This window comes from Mauremys reevesii, linkage group 2 (assembly GCF_016161935.1).
Source record: "Mauremys reevesii isolate NIE-2019 linkage group 2, ASM1616193v1, whole genome shotgun sequence".
Classification (NCBI taxonomy): domain Eukaryota; kingdom Metazoa; phylum Chordata; order Testudines; family Geoemydidae; genus Mauremys; species Mauremys reevesii.
Window position 1 is genome coordinate 216,424,941 of NC_052624.1, and position 16,395 is coordinate 216,441,335.

General features: G+C 40.5%; 1 long non-coding RNA gene across 3 annotated transcripts in view; it reads left to right on the plus strand.

Annotated features, from left to right (window-relative positions):
• The first annotated feature begins 2,841 nt into the window (after positions 1–2,841).
• The window catches only part of LOC120396553, an 88,596-nt gene continuing 75,042 nt past the window's right edge, over positions 2,842–16,395 (plus strand). For all 3 annotated transcript variants that reach the window (XR_005593223.1, XR_005593221.1, XR_005593222.1), the window contains exon 1: positions 2,842–3,176. This is a non-coding gene — a long non-coding RNA (uncharacterized LOC120396553). The remainder of the gene's footprint in view (positions 3,177–16,395) is intronic.

Here is a 16,395-nt window from a genome sequence, read left to right on the forward strand (position 1 = left end):
TGGAAATCAATTCAGTGTGCCAAACCGAATATTATTCAGTAGGTGATCTATGGCTAAACTAAGTAAATAACTGTAAAAATTAGAGCCCAGGAAATTATGCATTTTTAAGAAGTTAACTTAATCAAACCAGTAAAATCAAATTAACAAAAAAAAAAAACAACCCAAAGAATCCCCCTCCCCACAAAAAAGGCATAGGCTTAGACCCATCTCAGATACAGCGATTAGCCACAGCATGCATGTGTATGGGCCTGATTTCTCACTTGCACCAGTTTTACACTGGTGTAATTTTATTGACAATAGTTCCCAATTTAAAGAGCAAAACCTGGTCCATATTTCTTGATTGGCATTGTCAGGGCATTCTCTTATGAAATTCCAAGAGCCCTAAATCCTTCCACTCCCACTGACTTTTCACAATTCTTTGACCTATTCTTGAGAAATGCTTAACATCCACATCTCTCAGTGAGTCACTGGGGCTAAAGTTGTCCAGAACCTTTCAAGAGGCTGTGACAGCACCCCTCAAGATCAGGCCCGTAGGATGCATGTAGTTTTTTCTGATAGAATTACTTCATAAAAAGTGGCCGTTTGTATGCCTGAACAACATAGAGTGATAAAAAATGATCTATTGTTTTCTAATAGCAACAACCATTTAACCTCTTCTGCTTATGTACTTTACACCAACAATGCCAACATTGTGATGTCTATATGTATAAAACCAGTCCTTGATAAATATTGTACTACTATTAGTAATTTTATTCATAAAGCTCTCTTCCCTCATTAAGGCACTGTGCAATGTAATAACAAATTAAATTCCTTAAAATTAGAACAGATAAGTGCAAACTGGGGGATCCAATGAAAAAAAGAGATGGAGAGGGATGTGGAAGGGATGTGGATGTGGGATGTAGGGCCAAACTGAACATAATTAAAATCACCTTGATGTAGCTTTTCTAAAGTAAGGAGAGCTGGAGAAATATGGATATTAAAAGGGAATCAATTTCAAATATAACAGACACAATAGAATGCAAATAATCAGACTACATTTCAAAATCATCATTTTAACAATAATATGGAGAAGTTATCAAACTGAGACAAACTGTGTTCTAGTGTCTTGTGTCTTAATCAATACATAAGTTAGTGCATGAAATACCATATTCAAACTGAATATAGCACAAATTGTAGTGCCTTTGGATCTACAATTAATTTTTTTTCTCTGGAACTTGACTCCCAGCTTATCTGAATTCAAAACTACTGCTTCATCAACCTATATCTTAAAATAAATAAATAAAGTTTACATGGTGGGGAAAATCCTGTTCCAATTGACCTCACTGGATATAGTTGGGCTTTCTCTTACCTCTTAGTCTGGATGACTCCAGGAAAATAATATTAATAAAATAATGTAATAACGATAATATTAATAATTGATAATAACAATAATGTTTAATACAAATAATTTCTTCCTTTGGTTACAGCTAAGAATGACATGGTAAATGTGTAATCACAATAATTCCTCAAGCAATTATATCCTTCAGGCCTTTCCCTTAAGGTAGCCAGCAGTGCAATAACAATATACACAATAAGCAGGATATTCAGAATGATAAAGAGAATTTGCTCCAAAACTACTTCCTCACTAACTCCACAAATCTTGTTTTGTATGACCTGACCTGATTCGCTCATAGTCTGTTTATACCAAGGCTTATTTTCCTTACTGTACCTACTGAATAAAGTTTTTACATTTGATTAACTGTCAGAAATTATTATCTAAGGCTGTGATAAGTATTCAAACTCATTCAGGTTTGATTAATTTCTTTTAACAAGCACAGAAAAGACTTATGTGGTAAATAGGCATCAGTGTCGTCTATTTACGTGTTGCTATGCTAATCTGATCTGGATACAATCCTGGTTGCTGATTTTAAGTTTCTGTAATAAATTGATTTAGGGCCAAGTCCTGACTTCACTTACACTTTATTCAGTCTGATTGATTACAATGTGTTTGCATGACATATTAGAGCAAAATGTGGCCTTTGAAGCGACCAAACTATAGTTTTATAACCATATGCACCCTGAAAAAATACCAGCATTAATGCTACATTCAAAATGAGAACCCAAACACATGCAAGAGTTGGGAAAGAAACATCTGAAATTCTTAAACAGTCATCTTCAACATCATCCCCTTCTGTATATACTTTAAAATATGAGACTCATTCTAAATGTATCAATAAATATAGTATATAGTAGAAATGGGACTTTCTTATAAAGCCTTATACAGTCAGTGACCATTGCAGCAAATAAATCTTGTAGACATTATTTGCTTTTAAGTCTCGATGTGATCCATAAAACAAGCCAAGTTTGAAGAAAAGCAGTTTAGTAGATTTAAAGCAATAAAACATGAACATTGAACATAATTGTCTTAGAATTGGATGCTTAGCCAAATTTCACTTTAATGAGTGGAATTTTGATGAGTGTGCAAAACTGCTGGATATAAACTATTACTGTTTACGCTGTTGTATAATGGTATGGATGAACCCAGCATGACCACACTGTAGGGAAGTTTTCCCTATATGTATGCCTATTCATGTTTGTGTCTTGGCTTACATTGAATTTACTGTGTTTTATAGTGTTTGTAATGTAGTTGATTGTAACACGTTGTGGTTAATGGACTCCATTTTCCAAGTTGGCGTCTGGCCTGAAGGAGTGAATAATAACATAGCCTCCATCTTTACTACCCTCCTTCACAGACTTTCACACCCTTTTTCCTTTGGTGGGAAGCAGAGACTGCCTTTGAAGAGACTGGTTCAAACCAGTTGGAATTGGAACTTTCACACCATAGAGGCTACAAAAGGACTGCACACCCTCTCAGTCGGGCTGTCCATCAGAGGCAGCCAGTAACTGTCACTTTGGGTGGGTGTCGGAAATTCCTTCACCGGCCACCTGATCCATATCATCAATCGAGACATCTAATACCTGAGTTTACTTACCAGTTCCTGGTTCCAGTAACTTTCCTATATCATCGATTCCAGGTCCTGTGTTCCTCCTGTCCCTAGCAGCCGCTGGAAGGCAGTTGCAGGTCCAGGATTTAATGCACCCTAGCAGCAAAAGGACAGACAGTTACTTACCATCAGAAGCTGTGTTCATATCCAGTTAATCCATTCATCTCTCAAGGATCCAGAGGAGACCCACAAGTACAGTTTTAGGGTTTTACTTTGTATTTGCCAAGGGTCGTTTGGGAACCAGGTTTCAAGCCCATTTTGGGGCAACCACAAAGTTGTTTTACTGTTTATCTACTTTTCCATCCCCTCCCTTATATTGTTAACATTCCCTCAATAAGCCCCAGTTTTGTTTTCGAAGTACATCATTCTGTCCAGTCTTCTGTTACTTACCTGGTGGGCTGTGGGAGGATTATTGGTTACTTATTCCCTAGGTGGTAGAAATACTGGTTTGCCAGTCCTAGAACCTGGCCCTGTTAACTAAGAGCATGTAACAGTTGTAGCAACCACAGCAGGACTGGCAGCTCCAGCATTAGCCAAGTATCTGCCAGTCTGCTTGTTTTTATTTTGTCTTTTCTGTACCTTATCTGCTTTGTGGTTGCATTTGGTCCAACGACTCAGGGATGGAAAATGTGGTAGGGTTGGCAGTTGCAGTGAACCTCCAGGTAGTTGCCGTTCTCCTACTGGATATGCAATGGGATCTGATCACCCCTTGAGGTTGCTGGGGGACAGTCCCATCAGCCTTGGTAGCTGACAGGCTTGTATCGGTAGTGGCTGGTGGGTGTTGGCCCATTTGGATTTGGACAGGCTTGGGTCCTAGAGTTTAGGCTTGGCCAGCCTGACTCCCCATAGGGCTTGGTGAGCCATGGCGCAGGTTGGGTGAGACTCACACTGCAGTGCTGTTGTGAAGCGTCCTGGCCCTGGCGACTGCAGACTGCAACCAGGGTCCTCAACAGGGGCTGGGGGTTGGCAGTAAGTGCCCCAGCTGTAAGAGTCTGGTGGGCTCAGGTAGGCCTGCACGTCCGGGAGTTACCAGTTAGTAGCTTGGATTGGTTGGTGGTAAGGTGACATCTACATGGAGAAGGTGTTCAGGATCTCAGGATGGACACAGCAGCTTAATAAAACTTTCCTGGAGTATTGTCTCCTTATTTGGGAAAGGACATAACCCATGGGAGGAGGGGTTGTTCTCAGAGGAAGATGCCCTCCAAAAGCTTGGACATACCTGGGAGCGGTATATGATGTGCAAGCCGCTGCCCAAGAGAGAGGCACAAAAGACAGCATTGTTGTATGGGCTGACTATGGTGGGGGAAAGAACTTGATAGGCAGGTTAAGTTGCAAAAAGAGGCAGCTGGCCAAGCCCAAGCAAAGGGAAAAATCTTGAACTAGAACAGCTGTCACTTAAACATAATGCAGCTGCTGCACAGGTCACTAAGCAGACTCTGCAGCTGACTCAGCTTGAAGAACAGCTCAAGGATTTAAACAAAAGACTGGTAACCTCAGAAAGGGAAGGATTTAGCCTTAGTTAAAAAACTGGAGGAATCACAGGCTGCTGTGCGTCAGCTGGTTTAAAAAAAAATTAATGGAGATATCCTATCTCCTACAACTGGAAGGGACCTTGAAAGATCATTGAATCCAGCCCCCTGCCTTCACTAGCAGGACCAAGTACTGATTTTGCCCCAGGTCCCTAAGTGGCCCCCTCAAGGATTAAACTCACAACTTTGGGTTTAGCAGGCCAATGCTCAAACCACTGAGCTATCCCTCCCCCAAACTGTCTGGGGAAGGTATTGTAAATCATGATCCCTGTTTAAAAAGGTTACAGAAGCTCAAAGATCAGCTTCAAAGGGCACAAGGAGTCATCCATGCAATCAAAGCTAGTCTTCTAGCTGGTTTTACTGCTGATGGGTCGGAGTCAGAAGGGGAAGGCTTCCAGAGTGAAAAACCACAGTCACCACCTGGCTGTTCTCCACGTGTCAGTGGTATTGGCTCTATACCATCAGCCCCTGTTAGCCACGAGGGGAGGCAATGCCCCCCATTTGCCCCAATCACTACCACTGTAGTGAGGTATGGCCCAAATCGGCCACCTGAGACAAGGTATGAGATCAAAATCTTGACACCTGAGCAGGCAAGAGCTGTCGGAAAGCAAATGGGCCCTCTCAATAGAGAGAACCCACTTGACTGGCAGCACTCCTGGGCTTAGCAAGGAAGATATTGTGGTGGTTAAAGAGTGTATTGGTACAGATGATTTCAATGCATTACCAAATGAAATCCCAATGGGTAATGTGGCAGAAATGGTGGATATCCATATGGGTATCATTAAGCTGTAATGATGTAATGAAAATATAATGGGGAAGTTGTATTCAGAGTGGCAGAAGCCTTCTGAATGGCCAGAAATATACCTATGCAGGAAAAGACTCCTATATTGGTTAATAGGACTTTCCCCTGTGGTAAACAGGATTGCCATGCATGACACACCAAAGTTCAGGGAAATCTATATGCAAGGGCTTTTACTAGTCTTAAGACTGTTCCTGGGTCCAGTAAATCCACAGGTAGTGGGTATTAAAGAACTGGCGGCTAGGATCCCTGCGGCTTACGAACTAAACAAGGATGGTCATCCTGGACAAAGTAATAAAAAGAAAATAACAGCCCTTAATACCCCTGCTGCTAAAATGCCTGACTTCCGGAACAGAAATCCAAATAGCAGCAGTCATAATCCTAACTACAAAGGGAAAAAGCCCTTTGATAAAGGAGGGTTTGCAAAGCCAAAAGACTTGAAAGTGCAAGTACCAAGGCACTGCTGATGAGGTAAAGATATGTAGAACTATGCTTTGGAAAAGACTGCTAAAATGCGAGTGAAAAGCTCAAATTGATGGCTTACCAGCTGAGGAGCTGTTTAAGAGGCTTTCCAAACATGAAGGGAATGGACACTCAGGGACTGGTGCCCACTTTGATCTCGGGGAACCACCCCAACATGCATTTTGAGGAGGCCAAGCTCTTCCTCCCCCTGGATCTGTGGCCCATTAAAGAATGACAAGTGGGAGAGGCCAGTAACAACCATCACACTGGCAGAAGGGTTTGGAAAATTATAGCAGGAAATGCTGGTGGACACTGGGGCCTCCATGTCCTTGATGTGTACCCGAGCTGCTCCACAAGCAGGAAAGATCCCAGTAAAAGAGATAAAAACTCTGAAGCGCTAGAACAAAAAGGAGAGTGTTGTTCTATTTACCATAGCATTACAATGTGCTGTGGGCCCTCTTATAACACAAGCCTCACTGGGACTGCAGGCTTTAGATGGGTATGGAATTCTTGGAGTTAACATCCTGAAGGATTTAAAAGATGTTTTGCACAAATCCTAATGGGGAGCATGGACTAGTCATTTCTGAGGCACACAGAGTGAGTGCTCTGAAAGTGCCAATCAAATTAGACATACCTATCTGGGATAATGATGTGATGCTGGTTATCAACAGACACTGGGAAGTGTTTGCAAAGGATAAGATAGAGTGCGGGAGAATTGATGCTGCTATTAGAGTGGAAGGTCCAGACCCTAAGCCCCAGCATCAGTACAAATATCTGCTGGATGCAAAAGGCAGCATCAGATCCACAATAGAGGCGTTGAAGGCACATTCCAACAGAAAGTGTATGCAATGCACCCATATGGCTTGCCTGAAAGGCAGATAAAAAGACATGGCGTTTAACCGTAGACTTTTGTGTCCTCAATCATGTGGCTCCCCGTCTTACTCCAGTTGTAGCAAAATTTTCCAAAATTATGTCTTTAATCATGTCAGATTCTCAATGGTTTTCAGTAATTAATATCTCGAATGTGTTTTTTTCCATTCCCCTCCACCCAAGTTTGTTTGTAAGTTTGCTTTTACTTACAATGAGCAGCAGCTGACTTTTACGAGGGTAGGTAAAGGATATCATAATGCTCCCTCTATCTGTCATAAGCTGGTTGCTCACATGTGGAAGGACTTGCCTCACAAGCAGCATGTACTCAGCAATGTGGACGATATACTGGTAGCAACATCAACCAGAAAGGAGAACCTGGAAGTGCTGGATGAGGTGCTGCAGAAGATCAAGGACACTGGCTTCCTTAGCAACCCTCAGAAAGCCCAACTGGTGCAGCAACAAGTTATCTATCTCAGGGTGGAACTTGGAGTTAATGGCAGGAGACCAGATGCTGCCAGGGTCAACCTGATTTTCAAACTCCCTGCTCTGAGAGAGAGATCTCTACTCTGCGTACATTTCTTGGGTTAATGGGATTTTCTCGGGACTTGATCAAAGGTTATTCTGAGATAGCACGACCACTTATCTTCTGCTGAGGAAGAACCAGCCCTGGAAATGGGAAGAACAAGAGAAGCAGGCGATTTATCAACTGAAGCAAGCATTAACCCAAGTACCTGCTCTCGCATATCCGCAAGTAGACAAGCCATTCCACCTTCAGCTTGCTACCATGGACGGTGCAATCAGTCCAGTGCTGCTGCAGCAAACAGGAACATCCTTAAAGCCAGTGGCCTATGGCTCTAAAAACTTGACAGAGATGGAAAAACAATTTCAACCTGTGAGAAGGAGGTGTTGGCCCTCGTGTGGGCCTTAAAGCACTGGGAGTTCATTGTGGGGATGTCTCCCATAGTGCTTAGGTCTGTCCACACTCCTGTGCAATATGTGCTATCTGGCAAGGCCAATGCAGGAAGGGTGTCTAACCCAAGGCTTGCCGGATAGACTTTAAGCTTGCTTAATCACAAGGTGGAAGTTGACAAAGTAACTACTCTGTCTGCCATGCCATTTGCACTACTGATCCAGGGACAAGAACGTGAAAGTCCACTGCCAGATGTCAGCATACCTTCCATCAAGTCTCCTTTCACTATAGAAACTTCATACGAGACAGTGAAGCAAGCAGCAAGAGATTTATGGGTGGTAGATGGCAGTGGCTACCATCAGAATGGGAAACCAGTAAGAGGTTATGCAGCATTACAGATTGCCATTGACAGGATCATTCAGGGAACTGTGAAACAGCATTTGGCACAGACAGCCGAAATAGTGGCCATGATTGCAGTGCTTGAGGCAGCTGATCCAGCCACAGACCTGATGATTTGCACCAATTCAGATTGGGTGCTACGGGCCCTTGTAGACTGGATGGCCATCTCGAAAGAGTGGGGCATGAAGTCATCAGATGACAAGCCCATAGCCTATGCTGGGTACATTTTGTATGCCTGGGACCTAGTGGAGAAACGCATCAGACACAATTTTATTTTTAAAGTAAGAGCACATAGACACAATATGGCGGCGATACCAATCCATAATAATAGAGTGGATAAACTGGCTAAGGAGGCAGCTCTATTGGGACCGGGAAGACTTTGGAAAAATGCTATCAGCCAGATCAACCCAGCTGATATCCAAGGACAACTGGATGTCAAACAATTACAAATGAAAGACTGAGATAAAAGAGCTTCTGAAGAGGGAGCACTGCAGAACATATGCCATCTTTCAGCATGAAAGCAGCTTGGTAATGGCTAATAAAAAGGACAGTGAAGATAAGGTACCAGTGTTAGTGATGCCATCTTTGAGGAAAGAGTTGCTAACTTTGGCACACCAGCAAGGACACTTTGGACCATAGAATATCAGGGTTGGAAGGGACCTTAGGAGGTCATCTAGTCCAACCCCCTGCTCAAAGCAGGACCAATCCCCAGACAGATTTTTGGCCCTGATCCCTAAATGGCCCCCTCAAGGATTGAACTCACAATCCTGGGTTTAAGCAGGCCAATGCTCAAACCACTGAGCTATCCCTCCCCCTTGACCAGAAGATGGTCCAACGAGTGCTGACTGTTGGTGGCCTAACATTGTGAAGGATACTGAGGAGCTCATAGAAAACTCCCAGATGTGCAGAGAATAACCCCAACCACCAGGTAAGAGTCCTGTCCTGCTCCAACCAGTGGATGGATCTGGCAGAGGATACAGGTTGATTATATAGGACCATTGCCAAGAACAGGAGGAGGTCATGTATACTGCCTTGTCATTGTCGACCCCTTCACCAAGTGGCTCGAGGCATATCCGACCAAAAATAATACTGCCACAACAACTGCACATGTGCTTCTTGAGCAATCTTTCAGCAGGTTCAGACTGCCACTTGTTGTTGTTATTGTTGTTTACTGGGACCAAGGGCCCATTTTACCGGTGAATTGATGAAAAAGTACGTGTAGCACCGGGTATCCATCAGCATTTTCACATTGCAGGCCACCCAGAGTCATCTGCGTTGGTTGAACGGACCAACAGGACCATTAAGACTACACTGCGTAAAGTTATTGAGGCATCAGGAAAAGATTGGGACTGAAGGTTACCATTTGTACGGATGGCTATAAGGTCTCTATGGGGGCACACAGATACACCCCACATGAAGTATTCACAAGAAGACTGATGAGGAGCCCAGAGCTTTGGTGGATCCAAGGAGGGGTGCCACCAGGTCTGTACAGGCCCACAGTCAATATGGATTGATATATCAGGAATATGTTGGAAACCATCAGTGAGGTCCAAAGACAAGTTGCAGTAAACCTTAAGTGCAATATACGGCAGGTCAACTGTCATCTGAAAAACAATCTGCACTTTACTGAATGGGATGTGGGGGACAGAGTGATGTACCATTTTTTTTATTCTGAGAAACATCACCCTGTAAGCCCTTGATGGGTTGGACTAGTGCTTATAATTAATAAGGCTAGCTCTACAACATACCAAGTTGATATAAGGTCTGGCAAATGAAAGATGTTAAAGTGGTTTCACTCCACTCAATTAAAGAGCTGGAAGGGTAGGAGTGAAAAGAATGACAACAAGCCACCTTAAAATGTGCTGCTAATTTGTTTGTCTTCCTTCTCTCATAGAAAGAGAGAGATGACTTCTGGATCAGTCTACCTGTATATAGTTCTATTGGAATTTTCATTAACTTGTAGTGCTTGAACTTTTGTAATAAGGGGAAATGAATGTTGGTATTGCAAAGTAAATGATTCTCTGCTGTACAAGTGGAAACAGCCAGTGATTGAATAAGATTCTGATCCACCTGATTCTGCATATGATGACCCAGGTCTGGGGCTAAAAGACCCAGTGAACTTTGACTACCAGCTACAGGTGCCTGATTCAGTGCTAAAAGGAGTAATTTCAGTGGATGCATATGTGTTGCATGGGTACTGTTATATCATGTGGAAAGAAGAAGGAAATGAATCTCTTGTAGCATTCACAGAAAATAACAATTGTACTCATGACCCCATTATAGAAAAAGGAAGTCAAATAGGTTTCATTCAGAAGCATCAAGGACAGTTTACCTGGCCCTTTGATGATCGGTCCTTGTAGGGTGCTCAAGGGACGTTGAAGATTGGGATCCAACAAAATGTGTCTACCTCCAAGGGCAAGTACCATCAATGATAAAACCTAGAAAGTTTACAATTGCACTGACTTTAGGAATCCAGCATGTTAATATAATACAAACCAAGCTTCATGTGTATACTCCATCTAATCATTACTTAGTCACTTTATCTTGTACTAGTTGTACAAACCCGCGTTCTATTCCCAAAGACGTTGCTAGGTCTAAGTTTTGTACATTTGCTTCTGAACACGTTTCCTATTAATTGTTATGGAAATGTTAATGTTACTGTTTTGTCTAATGATTCTGGAACCTGGTATATCACTGGACTATATGGTGTCAGGAAAACCTTTGAGGTCTTGGTGGTTCCTAAGCCATATACCAGTAAAATAGGCCCATTTTGGGACAACCACAAAGTTGTTTTACTGTTTATCTGCTTTTCCATCCCCTCCCTTATATTGTTAACATTCCTTCAGTAAACCCCCGTTTTGTATTCAAAGTATATCATTCTGTCTAGTCTTCTGTTACTTACCTGGCAGGGTGTGGGAGGATTATTGGTTACTTACTCCCCAGGTGACAGAGATATTGGTTTGCCAGTCCAAGAACCTGGCCCTGTTACTGAAGAATACGTAACAACATAGGGCTGTATGGCTCAGCTTGATCAGAGTGACCCTGTAATGGAGTGAGTTTCAGGAAGAACTACAGAAGGACCAGTCTGAAAGGAAATGGGAAGCCACAGTCAATTATCTCAAAATAAATAACACAGACATATTCTACCATATGGCTTTCTATCCATTAGTCTATAGATATAGTCCCACCCTTGTCTAGATATGGGTATGTTATTGAAGACAAAAGGAAAGCATTTTTGTATAGGCACAGCCTTGTAATATTTACAATTAAAAAAAGGTAAAACAGAAGAGTCTTTCTAATAAGAGATCTGGCACTTATGCTTCCTATCCAGCTGGAAATACCATAAGACCAGCTTTTCTCATGGTAATTCAGATTTTGTGTGAGAGTAGAATGAGAAAAGCCAAAGTGCAAGAAAATGGAAAAAATGAAGGGAAAAGCATTCCCTTCTTCATGCTTCAGAACCTCCAATTTGAGTTCAGTTATATACTCTGGTGAAGGTCTGGGGTGAGGAGTTATTTTGCTTGGAAACATTTCACTTATCCATACAAGAGCAAGCTTCTTGCAAACAAAACCAACAAAAGACAACATAGTGACAGCCATATCTAATGATGATAAAACAGAGGGACCAGATCCCCCAGCTAGTGTAACTTGACATAACTGCACTGGTTTCAGTGAAGCTGTGCTAACTTACAACAAGGTAAGGATCTGACTAGAATCTTTTATCATGGGAATTCAGTTATAATTTTAAAGCTGTCCCTGTTCTGTTGCTCCAAAGCTCCACTTTCTCACATACCTGTCTTATAACGTTCACTATATTTCATAATGTTGTGAGCCATAACAGAGTGCTTAGTATTGCCCTGGTCTGCAATTGCAATCTCTGTAATTCACTTCCCCTGCAGTTTCAGAATCAGCAAATCTTAAAAGGTTATATCTACCAGGATCTATAACTGCCATCTTTTAAAACAGACTGATCTCAGTGCTCAAGGAAACAATTAAACTGTGTCCATTCCACATTTTGGTTAAGCCTTTTCCAAGAAGGATTATCCAGTTATTTATTTTCTTTTTTTCAATATTAAAGTCAAATAACTAAAGAGCTGCAAAGGACTTTTCTGAACCCTTTAGAAATCACACCAAATCTTTGACTGTCAGAATTGGAGCTGGGCTAGTTATTAAAATTGACCGAGAGGTGAAAGTTGCCATATGCCACACCACAGTGCGTATGGTAGTCATCTCAGCATAGGAAGAGCTGGTTATTGCAAGTACTTGGGATGGTCAATGTTGACATTTTAAGGGACTCCTATGAATATCTATTTCATCCATTCAGTTAACTGTTTGTGCAGGTTATAAATTATTGGTCTCTGTGTCCAGAGACATTATTTATGATCAGGTTTGGACTTGGTATTGAAGTCAGTGGCAACATGACTTCAGTGAGGTCAGGATTTCACCCCTTAGATTCCCCCCAGTGATCATCTAAAAGATCCAAAATACCTGTTTGCAGCCTACAGGGAAATAATTGTAAACTAGGAAGAGCTTACTGTCAGAGTCTCAGTCCTGGCACAATACTTTCACAGAATATTATTTTATTTAAAGTGAGTGCTTTTCACACTAACCTTGGAATTTCTTATTTCTATCGCAGTGTACTTGAATTTGTCTTTTTTTATATTGATTCCAAACTGACACAGTTTATCTTTCTCACCTTGGATAGCAACGCATAGCTACTTGTTATTTTCACTTGAGTTAAAGCCAGCCCAGGACAGATGCTTGGCATTAACTCTGCACTCTGGTATCCATGGAAATCACAAATTCTATTAAACTGAGAATAGTCCACAACTAAGATTAGATATCATCTATTCAGTTGTCGTCTTCGGTTATTTATAACTCAGCAGACAATGAACTACTGTACTTACTTGCTGACAGTAGGACTCTTATTTAAACTGAGACCCTGAAGTGGCATGAAGGCTTACTCATCATGTCTTTTTTTAACTGCAGTCACTATTTATAGGATCTTTCCTCTTATACTGTTATTACCTATCAATGCCACAGCTTTCCTGATTTTCAGGGCTTTTATTGCTTTGTCTGTCTCCAGCTATCATTATTTTCTATGTGGAGACTTAATAACTCCTTGTGTAGAATTTTCTTTTAAAATCTTCCCTTCTATATCTGCATGGCTTAGTTTGACTTATTTCCCATAATTACCATGACCTTCTCCAAATATGATGATGATTCCTTTCGGATTTCCAGTTACTATTGACCTCAATGTGTCATTCATCTTCTGATATGCCTGTCCATGAATCAACTTGGCCAATATACATTAACAATCATCTCTACTGTTTTCAGTGTCTGCTTTTTCATTCCAAACTCTCTTGAAGTTCGAGAACCTTGAGTTTTAGCCAATAACTCACTCGATAGCTTAGATTTCTTGCTGATGTTGGAAGTACAGTAAATAGCCTCCAGTCTATTTATTTTATATCCCTCTTTGCCGTACTACATCTTGTAGATAGAGCACAAAGCTGGGAATCAGGAGACAATGGATTCTCCTCCTGACTTAGCCACTGATCTTGTATAAGTCACTTAATCCTCTTGGTTATCCCATCTGCAAAAAAACAGAAATACTAATGATTACCCATCTTTGTAAATCACTGAGATCTATGTGGGTAGAGTTCTGCATCGGTGCAAAGTAACAATATTATTATGTAGTTTTTTGCTGAAGATTCAGGAGAAGATGGATGAAAATATGATATAACTTGTACATAGAGACCTTTGTTTTCTGATTTTATTTTTTTATTTTTCCTGGGAATTTATTGGTGTTTATTACTACAACAACAAAAACAGGTGAAAATTGGTGCAAAATATTAATATTTTTTCTGGGTAAATATCAGGGTCTATTTTGGTGGGGGGGCAGAATATTTGGTAGATTAATGCTTTGAAGAACAGAATTCAATGTAGCTTGCTGCAGAACTAAAACAGAACTCAAAACACAATGCCACCTCTGAGTTTAAGAAAACAATATAGCTCTAATTCCCAAATAAAACTTTTCATTTGAATAAATAGTTTACTGTTGTAGATTTAGAACTATTATCCTATAAATATTTACAATTAACAATTGGGCCATACCATTTGCAGTGCATACATACAACTTCATCTTTCCTCCTGTTTTTGTTTTTTTAAATCTTTCGAAAACTTCCTTGTGTTCTGAAATGTTTTCTGATACAGATTTTTCATTTTCTTCCCATTTTAGTGTGTCAAATCTTTAAACCATTATCTGCTAATAGCTTGAAATGTGTACGTGGTGGGTGTGAGATTCATCAGTACATTCAGATGCACATGCATTTCAGAGCTTGCGTGCCTGTTTGTTTGTTGTGTGTATCTTCTAGACTAATACATAGCCTTACATCAACAGGCAGCAGCTTCTATATTTAGCTGTCTGCGGCGGCTTCAGCTAAACATAGAAGCTGCTGCCGAATTGCCGCCGCCGCAGAAACGCGCCTGCCGCCCTAAGGGCACATGGACTGCCCCCGCCGTCTGCGACGGCAATTCGGTGCGCTGCTTGGGGCAGCGAAAACCATAGAGCTGGTCCTGTATATATGAATGATACAAAAGTAGGGTGAAAATCAGAAACACTTTTTTTGTAAAACCTGGGATTTTTGGGGTAAAAATCAGTTTAAACTGGGGAAAAAAGGGGGGGGCATACTTGGTATAGGAGTAATAATAGTATCCATAGTAAACTACTTTCTAGCTGTAGGTTTCAAGGGAGATAAGTATCATTATCTGCATTTTACAAATGGGAAAATGGATGCTCATGACTGCTGTATGAGAAGATTGAGTAAAGGGCAAGGACATTAAGATGCTGAACAAAGAATTATATTTTTCCAATGGTACAGATCAACCTACTTCCATTTTCAGCACTTATAATCTATAGGAGAACCAGTCATTCTTATTTTTTTTCTACCATGGTCCCCTTGTGTATACCAGATCCTACCTGAGTGCCCATTCCATCTAGCTCAGATCTAGACAGGAGACCTAATAGCAACACTGAAATGGCAGGATGGGCATAACACTCAGGCAGAGAATTCCTGATATGTATCTTAAAAATGGGTTAATTTAATAAAACTGGAATTATTAAAAAAAATTTAAATATATTTGACTGGTTGACTCAGTTAATTAAGAGATTCAACGCCTATATTTTATAGTTCTATAACTACTATAGTTATAGAACTACTCAGTTTTGGTTTGAGGTCCTCCTACCCTAAATTTCTGAGAGCCCACCTATTGCTGGGAGAAATTTTTTCAGCAAAAATTGTATTTGTTATACCTCTTTTGTCTGTTCATGACTTCATCACAACAGATCATGATTTCTACCATGTTTTTTTTCCATGTTCAAAGTGATCTGATCTGATAACTGTATTGTGCAAATTTAATTAAGGTGATAGATGGCTCACAAATTAACAATGAGTATTGCATATTCACAGTTCAGAATTTGAGCTATTTTATTGGGCATAGGGTGTTTTTGTGACCTGATTAGCAGTGTGTAATTCTTAGAATCAGGTTTCCAGTGCAAATACTCACAAATATGAATTTGAAACTTGTTTCTCCAATATTTGTTTAATACTCTATTTCCAAGCACATCTTGTGCCAGAAAATTCCCTGTGCTAGGTCACTTACAGACACAAAGGCTAAAAATCAGATGTATATTTCTCCCATGGGTCAAGTTAATGTATATTGTACTTTAAAAACAATCACAGTAGTTGTCTTTAATATTAAATGTTTCCCATACTATAACATATTGTGCTATATATCACAGTATACTATAGTGTGGTATCCATTCTAATATAAGTATAATAAATACCATGGCAAAATCATTGTGTGAATAATAAAGGAAAAGGTGTGTGGCTTTTTTAAAAATATTAAAATAACTGTATGTGTGAAATAAATGGTCTTGGGAACTACACAGACGTTTAAAGTAAAGTACATTCTTAAATAACTTACGGAATCAGGATTCAGGTCCATCATCATTTTTATCCTTATATAGCGTAACAGTTGTTTCATATAACTTCCATGAAAAAGCTTTGCAAATTTGTGGATTCACTACTGGTGCACCACAATCAAAGGCCTGCTCGTTCCATGTGCTGAGGGCCTTCTGCTAGAGTATGAATACCCTCAACTTCTACTGAATCATCATACCATAAGTTAATGGGAGTTGAGATCACTCAACTCAACTTGAGGGCTTTTAATTATGCAGTCCCAGTAGGGTATCCATAAATTTACATGTCTTTTATAATGGAAGTTATAGGAAACAACCTTCATGCTACAAGGATTTTAAAAAATGAGGCATCTAGTTCTAAAGTGCCCTGTTCTATTCAACACACCCAACATGCCATATGTATGATAGCTATACTAATTACAGTAAAACATTTTTCTTGAATAAGACATTCAGTTGAACAT